Source organism: Carassius gibelio, chromosome B12 (genome assembly GCF_023724105.1).
Source record: "Carassius gibelio isolate Cgi1373 ecotype wild population from Czech Republic chromosome B12, carGib1.2-hapl.c, whole genome shotgun sequence".
Lineage (NCBI taxonomy): Eukaryota > Metazoa > Chordata > Actinopteri > Cypriniformes > Cyprinidae > Carassius > Carassius gibelio.
In genome coordinates, this window is record NC_068407.1 from 23,952,057 (window position 1) to 23,966,059 (window position 14,003).

A 14,003-nucleotide genomic window follows, 5' to 3' on the forward strand; every position below is an offset into this window, starting at 1 on the left:
TGACCATGACTGTCACAAGATGCCTAACCACACAATCTGTTATCCAACAGTTAGCGCTTGCACAGACACCATAACATTCCCTGTTGCACACATGTCAGACTATGTGTCTTTCAAAAACGTCATGACAACAGCCATTAAATACGGTGCAGGATTTTATAGAGCATGATGCATTGTGTTTCATGTGTGTAAGCCCACATGTTATATCCTTGAATATGTCCGGATTCCACAGGGGAGTTGTGAACTTGCATAGCATGGTCTTAACATACTGTTCGGGGTAAAATTTGACCAATTTTAACATTTGTGAGGGTTAAAGGTTGTATCAATGATTTCAGGCCCAAACATAAATGATCACATTCATCTTATCTTTCCTAACGATCCACTAGTTGCCCGCCCCATAAGCATGCCGTCAAAAAAAAAACGCGTCTCTGTAGGCAGCCTAGGCTCTGAGATCTGCACACAAAAACAATTGGTTTCACCAACCACTCAAAACCAAAACAAATAGTGTTCCAACCAATCACCGACAGGGGTGTGTGTTGTGAGGTTTTCGCGTGCAGCTGTGTTACGTGGCCTTGAGGTTTCCCCTGGGATTGACTGATGCTGTGTTTTTCTCCTGCCATTTCACCGTCTCTAATTGTGTGCAGTTGTCCCTGATTGTGTGCTGACGAAGCGGATTGGACCTGCTATTAAAAGACGCCCGTTACATCAGGACAACAGCTCATGCCCTCTGGCACCTTGGCGCGTGACATTGCTGTTTCGTTGGGCATAGATGTTTACCGTCTAAAATACGGGGCAACTACTTATACAGCTTTGCTGTTCTGTTTTCCTCTTTTTCCTATTTGTTTTGGCAAAATTTTGAGAGCCTTGGGAAAAGAGACACTGGACTTCGATTTCATTTGTTTTTGCACTTTAGAGCAGAATATAACAGTGCAGCAGGAAGCTTGCGGAAGACTCCCATATATTTTCCTTTTCTTCGAGGAGGTAGGGTAGTTTTGTATATATTTATAAGAGAAGGTAATCTGACAGGGCTATATTTTTTTTGGTTTTGTCACCACTGATTGAAGTCAAGCTGATTGTTGTATAAACCTGTTGTTCAAATCAGAAAATAAATCAGTTTACATTTTGTTTTAACTCTGACTCCTGGGCTTTCTTATGTTGCTTACCCATCTTTATATTTAGCTAAATGGGTTCGTAACAAGCTGTCATAGGCAGCCGTGCACGAGCGCACATGCATGTGTGCAGATCTCAGAGCCTAGTCTGCCTACAGAGACGTGTTTTTTTGACGGCATGCTTATGGGGCAGGCAGCTAGCGGATCGTTAGGAAAGATTAGGTGAATGTGATCATTTATGTTTGGGCCTGAAATCACTGATACAACCTATAATCTATTGTTTTTAGTTGTCATATTGTAAGACACCCACGTTGGTTTTTGTTTAAAATTTCATTCACAAGAGAAATTAATTAACGAGAAAAAATTGTGACATCAGCAAACCTTGAGGATTTTTTGGAAATCTGTTCTTGGTGATTTACAGTTTAATGTATTGTTCCAGATATGCTTCTATTCGTTTGGGAAGTATTTTATCATTCCTAGACTTATGGTCTTTTGATAGATTTTAAAGATCATTATAGTTGATGTTACTGTGTGAGTGAGGTTTGAGTAATGTAGTTGACTTGAAGTTATGCCAGCACATTTTCTGTTCTCGTGCAAGGCTGTCCTCTGACATTCATGAAACCACAATGTTACTACACATATTTGCCTTTTGTCTGCAAAACCATACATATCTTTGTTTCTAATAGAGAAAATGGATAAATATGTATAATAAACAGTTTGGATCACTGGCCATCATTGGGTTTTCTGGAGGGAAGGGTTCCATCAAATAGATATGATTGATTTATTGAATTTAAGTGTCATGCTTCAAAAATCCCAGCCCATATGGGCTTACAAGAAACTCCAAAGAGGTCAAATACAGAGTTCAATATTACAAAACAAACAAATGCTATGTTTTGTAAACCGCTTATCCAGCTCTCACATAAGGAATGAGACCAATTGAAGAGCATACATATAGATATCCCACCCAAGAGAAGAGGACTCTGCAGTGGGGTTAATATCTTGTAACGCAGCAAGAGCCTCAGCTGACAAGGGACATGCAGTTTCTGGTACTATGGTTCCATGCTATCAAACTTTCCTTGCTATCAAACTTTCCTGAAGATGGTACTCCTCTGGTACTGCTTGGTGACTTCAACATCCACTTAGATAAACCCCAGGCTGCTGACTTCAAAACTCTGCTCACCTCATTTGATCTCAAGCTAGTGTCCACTACAGCGATTCACAAATCGGGCAACCAACTTGACCTCATCTACACGCGCGGTTGCTCCGTGGACACCTCTTCAGTTGCTCCACTGCACACCTCTGATCACTTCCTCATTACTGCTAACCTAGCACTTACTCCTGAAGTGGCACACACTCCAACACAGGTCACCTTTCGACGGAACCTATGCTCACTCTCTCCATCTCGCCTATCTGCTGTGGTTTCATCCTCTCTTCCACCATTCTCTCAGTTTTCTGCTCTGGACACGAATAGTGCTACGGACACTCTTTGCTCCACTTTAACATCTTGCTTGGACAACTTTTGCCCACTGTTGTCTAGACCAGCACGCACTGCCCCATCTGCCCCCTGGCTGTCCAAGGTTCTCCGTGAACATTGCTCTAAACTCAGGGCTGCAGAGAGGAAATGGCAGAAATCAAAAAACTCTACGGACCTCAGTGTGTATCAATCTCTCCTCTCTTCCTTCTCTGCACATGTTTTCACAGCTAAAACATCCTACTACCAAAACAAAATTAACAGCTGCTGTGACGCTCGGACACTATTCAAGACTTTCTCTTCTCTTCTTAATCCGCCGCCTCCACCTCCTCCATCGACTCTTACAGCGGACGACTTTGCAGCTTTCTTCACAAATAAGACGAGATCCATCAGTGAACAATTCTCCACACTGCAGACTGAGGAAAACTTCACAATGACTGATGCACACTCTTTATCCTCCTCCTCCCCACTCTCAGAGATGGACGTCTCCAAAATTCTCCTGTCCAATCATCCTACTACTTGTCTACTTGATCCTATCCCCACTCACCTCCTTCAAGCGATCTCTTCTTCAGTCATACCTTCACTTACTCACATTATCAACTCCTCTCTTCAATCTGGAACATTTCCCTTAGCATTCAAGCAGGCTCGGGTAAGCCCACTGCTCAAGAAACCATCTCTAAATCCAGCGCTTCTTGAAAATTACAGACCGGTATCCCTTCTTCCATTCATTGCAAAGACACTTGAGCGGACTGTGTTCAACCAGCTTTCTATGTTCCTTGGACAGAACAACCTCCTGGACAGCAACCAATCTGGCTTCAAAAGTGGCCACTCAACTGAGACTGCTCTGCTCTCGGTTACTGAAGCCCTGCGACTAGCAAGAGCAGCTTCAAAATCCTCGGTACTCATCTTACTGGACCTGTCTGCTGCTTTTGACACTGTTAATCACCAGATTCTCCTGTCCACCCTCAGAAAGATGGGAATCTCTGGAACTGCTCTCCTGTGGGTTAAGTCCTACCTCTCTGACAGATCCTTCAGTGTGTCTTGGAGGGGTGATGTTTCAAAGTCACACCACCTTGCTACTGGGGTTCCTCAAGGCTCAGTACTTGGACCACTTCTCTTCTCCATCTACATGACATCTTTAGGATCTGTCATTCAGAAGCATGGCTTTTCTTATCACTGCTATGCTGATGACACCCAACTCTACTTCTCATTCCAGCCTGATGACCCGACGGTAGCTGCTCGCATTTCAGCCTGTCTGAGTGACATTTCTAGCTGGATGAATGGCCATCACCTTCAGCTTAACCTTACAAAGACTGAACTACTGGTGATTCCAGCTAACCCATTGATTAATCACAACTTCTCTATACAGCTGGGCTCGTCAACCATAACTCCTTCGAGGACAGCCAGAAACCTAGGAGTTGTGATGGATCATCAATTAAGCTTCACTGACCACATTGCTACAATGACCCGGTCCTGCAGGTTTGCCTTATACAACATTAGGAAGATTAGACCCTTCCTGTCAGAGCAAGCAACCCAACTTCTTGTCCAAGCTCTTGTTCTCTCCAGACTGGACTATTGTAATGCTCTCCTGGCGGGCCTTCCTGCATGTACTGTCAAGCCTCTGCAAATGATCCAGAATGCAGCAGCGAGGGTTGTCTTCAATGAGCCAAAAAAAAAGCTCATGTTACTCCAGTAGCTGCTCGCATCAAATTCAAGGTACTGATGCTTGCCTACAAGACGACCACTGGCACGGCACCAACTTACCTAAACTCACTGGTTAAATCCTATGTGCCCTCCAGAAGTTTGCGCTCTGCAAGTGAACAACGCCTTGTGGTGCCATCCCAAAGAAATTCAAAATCACTCTCACGGACCTTTTCCTGGACTGTGCCCAGCTGTTGGAATGACCTCCCAATCTCAATTCGTACAGCTGAGTCTTTACTCATTTTCAAGAAACATCTAAAGACTCATCTTTTTCGCCTGCACTTAACCTACTAACACCAGTACTTTTCCTTTTCTTGTCTTTTTCATTTAATAAAAAAAAAAAAAATAATAATTATATACACCTGGCTATGCGTTCTATACTAGACTAACTGAGACTTGTCATGGCACTTGTATTCTGTTGTTGTTCTCTTGTTGACCTGACTGCTTCTATTGTACTCATTTGTAAGTCGCTTTGGATGAAAGCGTCTGCTAAATGATTAAATGTAAATGTAAATGTATGTTCTGGATCAGCACCACAAGCTTCCTGGTCATGCAAGTATTCTATCTGTAATAGAAAATAGAAAGTCAAACTAAATACTATTATAACAATTGTCTTCTAACATACTGTGAGATGGAATATTCATGCTATGTTAGGTCGTAGTTATCTAGATACTTCATGTACATGTAACCCGCTTTAAAAACTAATGTACTGCATGCTGCAATGTTTGGGACAAACCTCAGACAGATCTGGCTCTTGCACCGGTACTTGCATCCTCCCAATTCTCCAAAGCTGATTAGGGGTCAGGTTTGCCTCGGTCCTCAAGGGGTGACAATTCCATGTCTCTACAAAGTTTTGAAGGTCTGCTTGTAGACGTGGAATGAAAAAATACCCAAGACAGAAGAGGTGAACAGCATTTGAGAGGTCTACAAACCCCTCTTCCTCCAAGGTGTGAAGCATGTTGTAGTACTGAGATGTTACAGCATTCCACACATCTCTCCATAGTCATTCCACTCTGCAAATAATTTACATGGTAAAGTGGTCAGTTGCATTGAGAAAAAAAAAAACACTATGTACAAAATTATATTAGTCTGGCTACAAAAGTTAGAATCCAATTGACTGACGGTTGGTCTAGTGTAAGGGAAATCATCTTTTCCACTCAAAATTTTAATAGACTAATCAGCGCCATGAATTGTAATGATTAGCCAATCGACATCGAGGGCAGAAGTAATGCTTTTTTCAAAACTGTAGTCTGGCCTAGTATCAGCTGTGGTGCCTGTGGCTTCTTGTCTATTCCGCTAGATACCAGTCTACTACAGGCAATACCTCAAACGATATCTGTAGAGCAGTTCATCATGCCTAAAAATAACAGACAAGGCTCCCCCCAGGATGTATATGTAATACCCCATTAGTTTGGGGGACTTGCAATCAGGTTACTATTGGGTGTCAAGCATAATCAAGCTAATTGTTGGGATGGATGTAGCTAACTGTAGGTAGGATGCAATGTAAACCCTGGATTGAGAGGAAAGTAATAACATAGACCATCTTCACCTTTGGTTGTGCACACTTTTCCCAGCTATAAAGCTGCCATGACCTGTTCCTCGCACAGTGAACATGAATCTTGCTATCTCCACATTTTTTACGCCTTGGTCACCGCGTACTCTGAATGAAAAAAGCACTGTGAGATTAATTTGAAAACAATACTATTTGAAACTGGAAGGAGGGAGAAAGTCCTTACTTACCTTGATGGCCATGCATGTTTCTGCACACTCTCCATGAAAAACCTCAAACCAGTCTCTGCCTTATTATTCCCAGCCGCATTGAGCTACAAAACCTGATTCAGGATAGAAATTGAAAATGTTAGATTCCAAGCAAAACTAAAAATGTAAATAACATGTAAACCAGTAGTTCAATTTAAAAATGATAGTCAACTGTACCTTCCGAGAAAAGCCATCGACACCTCCGAACACCACTATGTTGTACCTTAAAATTATCAGATTGGATATTATCTCTGTAACAGGCAACCACTGATAATGTGCAATTTTCTAATATCCACCATAATATGCTATTTGAACATCACCCCATCCAACACATCATAAACCTAACTAAAGTGTTTCTATCCATCCATAGACCAGTGTGTGGTGCAGCACCACAGAATCAACATCAAGGGCTACAAATTGATTCCGATTTTTTCCCCCAACGCAATTTTGAAATATATATATTATTACATTCATTCATATCGATGAGTAATTCTCAACATGAAACTTAAAAGACAGGTCTTCCTCCAACATAAAGTCCAGGTATTTGTATGAGCAAACTAATTCTACTGGCCTGCCCTGTAATGTATGGAGTTGGGCTGAGGAATGAAACCAGGCAGGGTTCTGTTAAAAATGTTTTTAGTTGTCTTCTCTTAAATAACTTATTTAAAGAACTAAGATTGAGCTGAGTAATTCCAAATGCTTCTTGCAGCTTTAAAATTGTCTCAGCAGGTGACTGAAGAACAATAGATAAGCATACAGGTGTATATTTAACGTGGCAGCTTCAGAAAGTATGTGTTTGAATGCCGTCTGCTGCACACACTCTGACCCTGATGACAGACTCCATTGACTGCCATGACACCATGACACTCGATTCCCCCACCAGTGCCAGAGGGGCACCACAAATTGCTACCTGTTCTGTGGGGAACACTGACATAACCCTCATAAACCGAACATTAACTTCATAAGGCTTGAAATCATATTTGTGCAGTAAAAATGGAGACAACCTCATAAACAAAACACTACCTGATCAACTTGTGATTGGTGTCAACGTGGACAAGAGACAATGGAGCTGGGACAGAGTATGTCCGTCTGGCAATGCATGTCAACTGGATTATTCTTGAGATGATGCCTGCTCCATCAACACGCTGCAAGGATGACTTGACTCTACTCCATGTGACACGGTGTCCCATGGCCAGTAGAGCCCCTTTCACCAGCCTATATCCAGCATCAGGCATTCTGGCCTTTATGGATCTCACCTTAAAGATAGAGTTTAAAAGATATTAAGTCACATATGGCCACTCTGTGATTGGTTTATCCAATTCCATCCTCCATCCCTACCCCACAGAAGAACTGTTGATAACAAGAATGAATAACAAAATACTGCCAGACGGGAGATGCTCAGTAGATAAACACCATCACAGATTCTAGTGGGGCCTAAGCAAAGATGGTGGAATTTCAAACAAGGCAGCCCCAATCCATAGTCTCATATCATGACACACCCACTTTGGAAAATGTTGCCATTGTCTTATTATTTTGACCATGCCCATTTAGGAGACATGGTGGCAAAAGCTCTGGTTGAAGATTTATCCATCTTTAAAGTAAAAATGTAACTGGCCTAATGGATCAATGACAAAGATTGTTTTTTATGACATCATGAAATTTGCTGTCATACTTGCCTTCATATCAAGGACAGAATCGGGAATGTCAGAGTAGCTGCTTCTGACTGACAGACCATACTCTCTCATCCTCCTACACAGGGTGGATCTTGAAATACCATGAGCATTAGCCAGAGTGGTCAATGGTAGGTTGGTGCTTAAAAGACTTTCAATAACATCCCTACTGATACTCAGTCTAGGTTGCCCCACACTTCCATTCCACTCGACTACAGCTACATTGTCAACTAAAGGGGTGACGGGAGTGTTGGAAAGCAGAGCCTGGACAAAAAATCTGAACCAGGCACTACCGGAGGTTGTGTGCGGTCACTGCGGTGATTTTCCATGCTGGAAATAAAAAGCAGCATGAATGCACATTGAAAGTAACTTTTTATTTTATGTAAACATGTACATTTCCTCTATTTATGGGAACCATTTAGTCCCAGATCTGCCATTAACGTTGATTATAATTATAATGTAACTATGTAAGCAGTGTTTCCCTCAGAACTTTCAGATACAATGATGGTTGGACCTCAGTTCAGGGGAACGCAAGAGGGTCCCGGTTGTCAGTGAACTACGAAACTAGTGAAAACTTAACTTGCAGTTAAACTATCTAAATCAAAACATTAATATGGCATTTGATTTAAACAGTATAAACCAGGTGAGTTTGCAAGTTTACCTAGCATGATGGCTTGCTAATCGCTTTACTAGAGATTAGCAAGCAAATAATATAATACACATTCATTCATGAATATGAGTGCTATTTTTTTATGTTTAATCTTCAGTGATACTGAACTTGCTCAGCCAGCTGTGTGTCATCATCTTACCCAAACATTGGAGTGTCCGTGCTCAATTTAACTAGCCATAAGGCAGAGGCGGCATCTATGCAGGTGAACCGAATAATGGTGTAATGATTCAGTTCGACTCCCAAAACAAGACGATGCTCACCTGACTGGCCAATAGGAACGTGGCCCCGCCCATGACACAATTCTCACAGTGAAAGCAAAATCCTGACACGAGAGCAAGAAATTGCATCAAGAGCAAAGAAAAGCGTTTCGAGAGAAACACTTTTTTTTAGAGAAAATATTTTCACACTGATAGCAAAAAATATATATTTGAGAGTTTTTTTCAAATTATTTTGAGAGAGATTTTTTTTTCAGAAATAATTACAAAATTTTCAAATGTATATTTTTTTATGTTCTATGAGAAAATACTTTCTCTCAAAACTTTTTTTAGTCTCAAATATTATTATTTTTTGCTATTGGCATGAAAACTTTTTCTCTCAAATATTATTTTTTCTCTCATGAAATGTTTTTTTGCTATCAGTGTGATAACTTTTTCTCTCAAACTTTTTTTTTTCTCTCAGATCTTTTATTTCCTCGCATGTAATAAAGACACATTTCTAACTCCATACATTTTAGCTTACTTTGAATGAGAGAGAGAACTCTGAGGGATTCAGGACTCGTAACAATGCATTTTCATTCATTTTTAACATAATTTCATCGTACTATCATTTTACTCTAGTCCAGTTTAAAACTTGTCAGAAATTATATGCATTTTAAAAATAAACATCTTTTTTATTTGTATTTTTACTTTATTTTCGCAACTCAACATTGGTTTTAAATCTGTCTTAGGTTATCTGACCCAGGTATATTACTTCGGGTCTTGCTAGCATGCTGTCTTCAAAGTTACTTTGAAACCCCTGTTTATGTTACTTGTTAACAACTTTATCATCTCATAAACAAACAATAATTTTCTTTTCTCATCTTCTTTTTTCTTTTCTTTTTTTTTTGATGCTGCGTGGCTACAATTTTGCAATCCAACAATAAAATTACTCTTTTGGCCAAACATTAGTAAATATAGGAATTACAAATTTTCCACTCAGAACATGTCTCTGGTATTTTTACTGCTTAAGCCAGAGTCATGGTGGGGGCCAGCATGAGATAAAAACAATTGCTTCATTGCAGTCAAAGCAATCTTATCTTTTAAAGCAAAACATAAGCTTCTAAGTTTTTCGAAAATGCTACTGCCAATCTGTGTGCCTATACAGTTTTTCTTTCAACAATTATGGAACTAGAACAGATCTTATGGTATCATTCTTTGTCATTTAAACCTATTCACAAAGAATCACTTCTGGGATAATTTTTAACAAATCAGCACACATATTTAAACAAAAAATTTTATCTCTCTGGTTCTTTCTAAGTTTAAAGCCAATCAAGTTTTTGTTTTAACATTACAATCAGAATCAAAGCTCAGACTGACCATTCTTTCAATGCATTCAGATAATATTTTTAAAGTCAGAGCTTCAGAGCCAGACTGTTTAAAATAACCACACTACTGATTTAAATAACCACACTACTGACCTCACACAAGAAGTGTCAGAGACTTCCAAAGAGGTAATGTTTTGATTATTATTAAAATAAAAACCAGATTCCAGAAAAGTTAGGACACTGTACAAATTGTGGAAGTTTCAAATTTCAATATTTTATTCAGAATACAACAATAGATGACATATCAAATGTTTAAACTGAGAAAATGTATCATTTTATGGGGAAAATAAGTTGACTTTAAATCTCATGGCATTAACAGATCTCAAAAAAGTTGGGACAAGGCCATGTTTACCACTGTGTGGCATCCCCTATTCTTTTTATAACAGCCTGCAAACGTCTGGGACTGAGGAGACAAGTTACAGTTTTAGGTCTTCTTTGTCACATCTTCCTCTTTATGATGCACCAAATGTCTTCTATGGGTGAAAGATCTGGACTGCCAACCTGGTCTCACAGAATTCCGTGAAATGTCCATGGGCCCTTAACTCAAAATCTGTGAAACCATCACGGAATTGCCCCAAATTCCGTGACGCGGCCACGGATATTTCTCCAACGCAAGTCAATGACACTGACCTTTCATGGTCCTCACACGAATACCCGTTTCAATGACGGAGTACAGAACTCGCTCAACGGATGTGCTTTCTCATTTGGAAATGCAACATTTGAAGTATTTGTTTCTTTTCCAACATCAAATGCCATAATGACAAATTCAGTTTGTTTCAGTTAGCCTAACCAAAGTCCCGTGATGGCTCCAGCATGATTATAAACATGAAATTATCCAGCCATTGCTTCCTGTTTCACAGAAATATAAAGTGGAGGGAAAACAAAGCCCAAATGCCCTTAATCACCCATCACAATCAGAAAAACCAAAGAATATATTTCTGATGTGCAGCAAAAGATGACTGAGCTTCACAAATTGGTGAAGTGGCTTTAAGAAAAGAGCTAGAGCAGTGAAAATTCCCATTTCCACCATCAGGACAATAATTAAGAATTTCCAATCAACAGAAAAGGTTAGAAAACTGCCTGGAAGAGGTCGTGTGTCTATATCGTCCTAATGCATGGTGAGGAGATCAGTTTGAGTGGCTTAAGACTCTCCAAGGATCACAGCTGGAGAATTGCAGAAAATAGTTGAGTTTCTGGTTCAGAAAACCTTTAAAAAAAATTGTCAAACAGAACCTACATCAACACATGTTGTTTGGGAGGGTTTCAAGAAAAATTCTCCAAGCTCATCCAAAAACAAACTAAAGCATATTCAGTTATCAGACATGACTGGAACTTCAAATGGGACTGGCTTCTATGATCAGATGAAACTAAAAATGAGCTTTTTAGCAGTAAACACTCAAGATGGGTTTGGTGAAAACAGGGATAAAATGTAACCCATGTGTACAATGACATATACAGCTGTATTTTTGATGTTGTGGGCCTATATTTCTGCTGGAGGTCCTGGACATCTTGTTTAGACACATGGCATCATGGATTCTATTAAATACCAACAGATAAAAAAATCAAAAAGTGACTGACTCTGTTAGAAATCTTATAATGGGCCATGTTTGGACCATTCAACCGTACAATAATACAAACACAAACCTCAAAAACAACACCGAAATGGGTCACTGAACTCAAAACCAAGCTTCTGCTATAGCCATTCCAGTCCTCTGACCTGAACCTTACAGGAAATGAGAGGAGTGAACTGAAGAGGAGAAGCTGGGAATCTGATGAGTCTGGAGTGATTCTGGATGAAGGAATGGTCTCTGATCTCTTGTCAGGTGTTCTCTAACCTCATCAGGCATTATAGGAGACATTTTTGAGCTGTTAAACTGGCAAATGGAGGTTTAAAAAATAATTCAATAAAAGGCTGTCCTTAATTGTGGCCAATGTGTATTAGAGAAAAAACATTTATTTCATAATGATATTTCCCCCCAATTTAAATGTGAATTTTTCAAATAAAACATCAAAAGGATTAACAATGCAGATTAATTTTCACAGCCTTATTTGATCATATTTGCCAAGAGTGCCAATAATTGTGGGCATGACTGTACAACTCTTCCTGACAACCTGACGCAGCACTGCGCAAACCGATCGCAATCTGACTTGAAGCAGCATGCTGGTTAGAAATTTTGTCCGACATTAGATGGCGCCGACGCTACATGACTATCACGTGTGGCATCAAAGTACCACGAGATAGTGATGGGAAGTTCGATTCTTTTCCGTGAACCTGTTCTTTTGGACGCTTCGATTCAGTAAACCGATTGCAAAAAACGGTTCAACGGGTCAATGTAATGACGTCATTGGCGATGATGTAATGGCTTCAAATCTATCAAACATTCAAATATATAAAGTCAGTAATCATAACTTTAGTCAGTTAAAAACCTCATAATCATGAAAAGTTTACAATTAAGTTTTGCAATTAATCTGCTGCTCTACTCATGTTCATGTTCTGTTTACGACAAACTCAGTTTGTGAATGTGTTATCATTAACTATAAATACAGTACAGATATTTCATAAATCATCCCTTATTCCTATTAAACAGAGTCTAGAGTCTTAATTATTGTCCAACTTCCCTGAAAACCCCTTAGGCCTACACATAATCTACAATATACAGATTAGAAACATTCATCTTAAAAAAAAAAAAAAGCAAAATAAAACATTATTTTATCACACTTTCCGATGTTTAACAAAATACTTGCAAAATTACATGCATGCGCAGTATCATCAGTTCATCAGTTCTCAAATCGGACGTGTCCGAAAGGTAAGTTTTACCTCCTGTCTCCTGTCTCTTGTAAAGTGATGCAACCGGTTCTTGACTCAAGAACGAGAATCAGCTCATCGGTTCTCAAATCAGACGCGTCCGACAGAAATGGTTCTCAATTGTTAAGTATGAAAAATCATGTTATTCATTGTCGAAGTTGTTAGCCTGTAGGCTATCCGTGGTACTTGAGATGTGGAACAGTCGGTTATACTCTAACTGGTGAGAGTGCAGATGGTTCCAGGGGTTGCAGGGAATTTGCTATGGAGATTCTGTAGTGTGCAGAGAATTTCAGACTGACCTAGTGATGATGGCAGGAGAGCAGCAGGAGGTTGTTAGCCCTCTGTTTTGCTGGATGTCAATAGAAATCTGATGTTTGCGGTGTCGATTTGCTCTTGTGGCAGCAACGACTTGAGCTTGCCTTAGTTGTGTTGGTAAAGGTTTCTCTGTTGGGCATGTTGGCTCGTTGCTCCATTCAGTGCAATTTAATGAGAAGATATTGAATGAGTACATAAACAATGACGATGAGACAGCAACACTCCGAGGGGATGGTGAAGAGGTGAGGAATCCAGCTGATGGCGGAGTGAAGGTGAGTAATCCGGATGATGACGGCATGAGGCAGCAGGAGAGGATGGCACAGGAACTGCGGGGAATAGAGCCGAAGGTAAGTGTCCGTGGCTGAGTGAATGTGCAGAGAGAGGATGAGGTTCTAGGGAAACACAGACATCCAAACGCAAACAACACTGAGAGCCAAACGAACAGGGGAACCACATCAAAACATTAGACAACGATCTCTCAAACACAAGACGTGAGACAAGCCATTATATAGTGGATGAGTAATGAGTGTTAGCTGTTGCTGATACAATTAACGGAGACGCCCACAATTAATCAGTGCAGATGTGGGACATACAGAATTCACCACAAAGTGTAAACACCCCGAGATCACGGTTTACCAACCGTGACAGTACCCCCCCGCCCCCAAGAACTCCTCCTGGAGTTCCCAGAAGGGCCTACCTGCTGATTGTAGTCATCAATAAGGGAGTGATCCAATATGTCCCTAGCAGGTACCCAACTCCTCTCCTCCAGACCTTAACCTTCCCAGTCCACCAGATACTGGAATCCTCGTCCCCTTCGTCTCGAGTCCAGAATACGATTAACCGAATATGTCGGTTCCCCATCTATGAGACGCGGCGGCAGGGGAACCGGAGTAGGCGGATTAATACGTGCATAAAACACGGGTT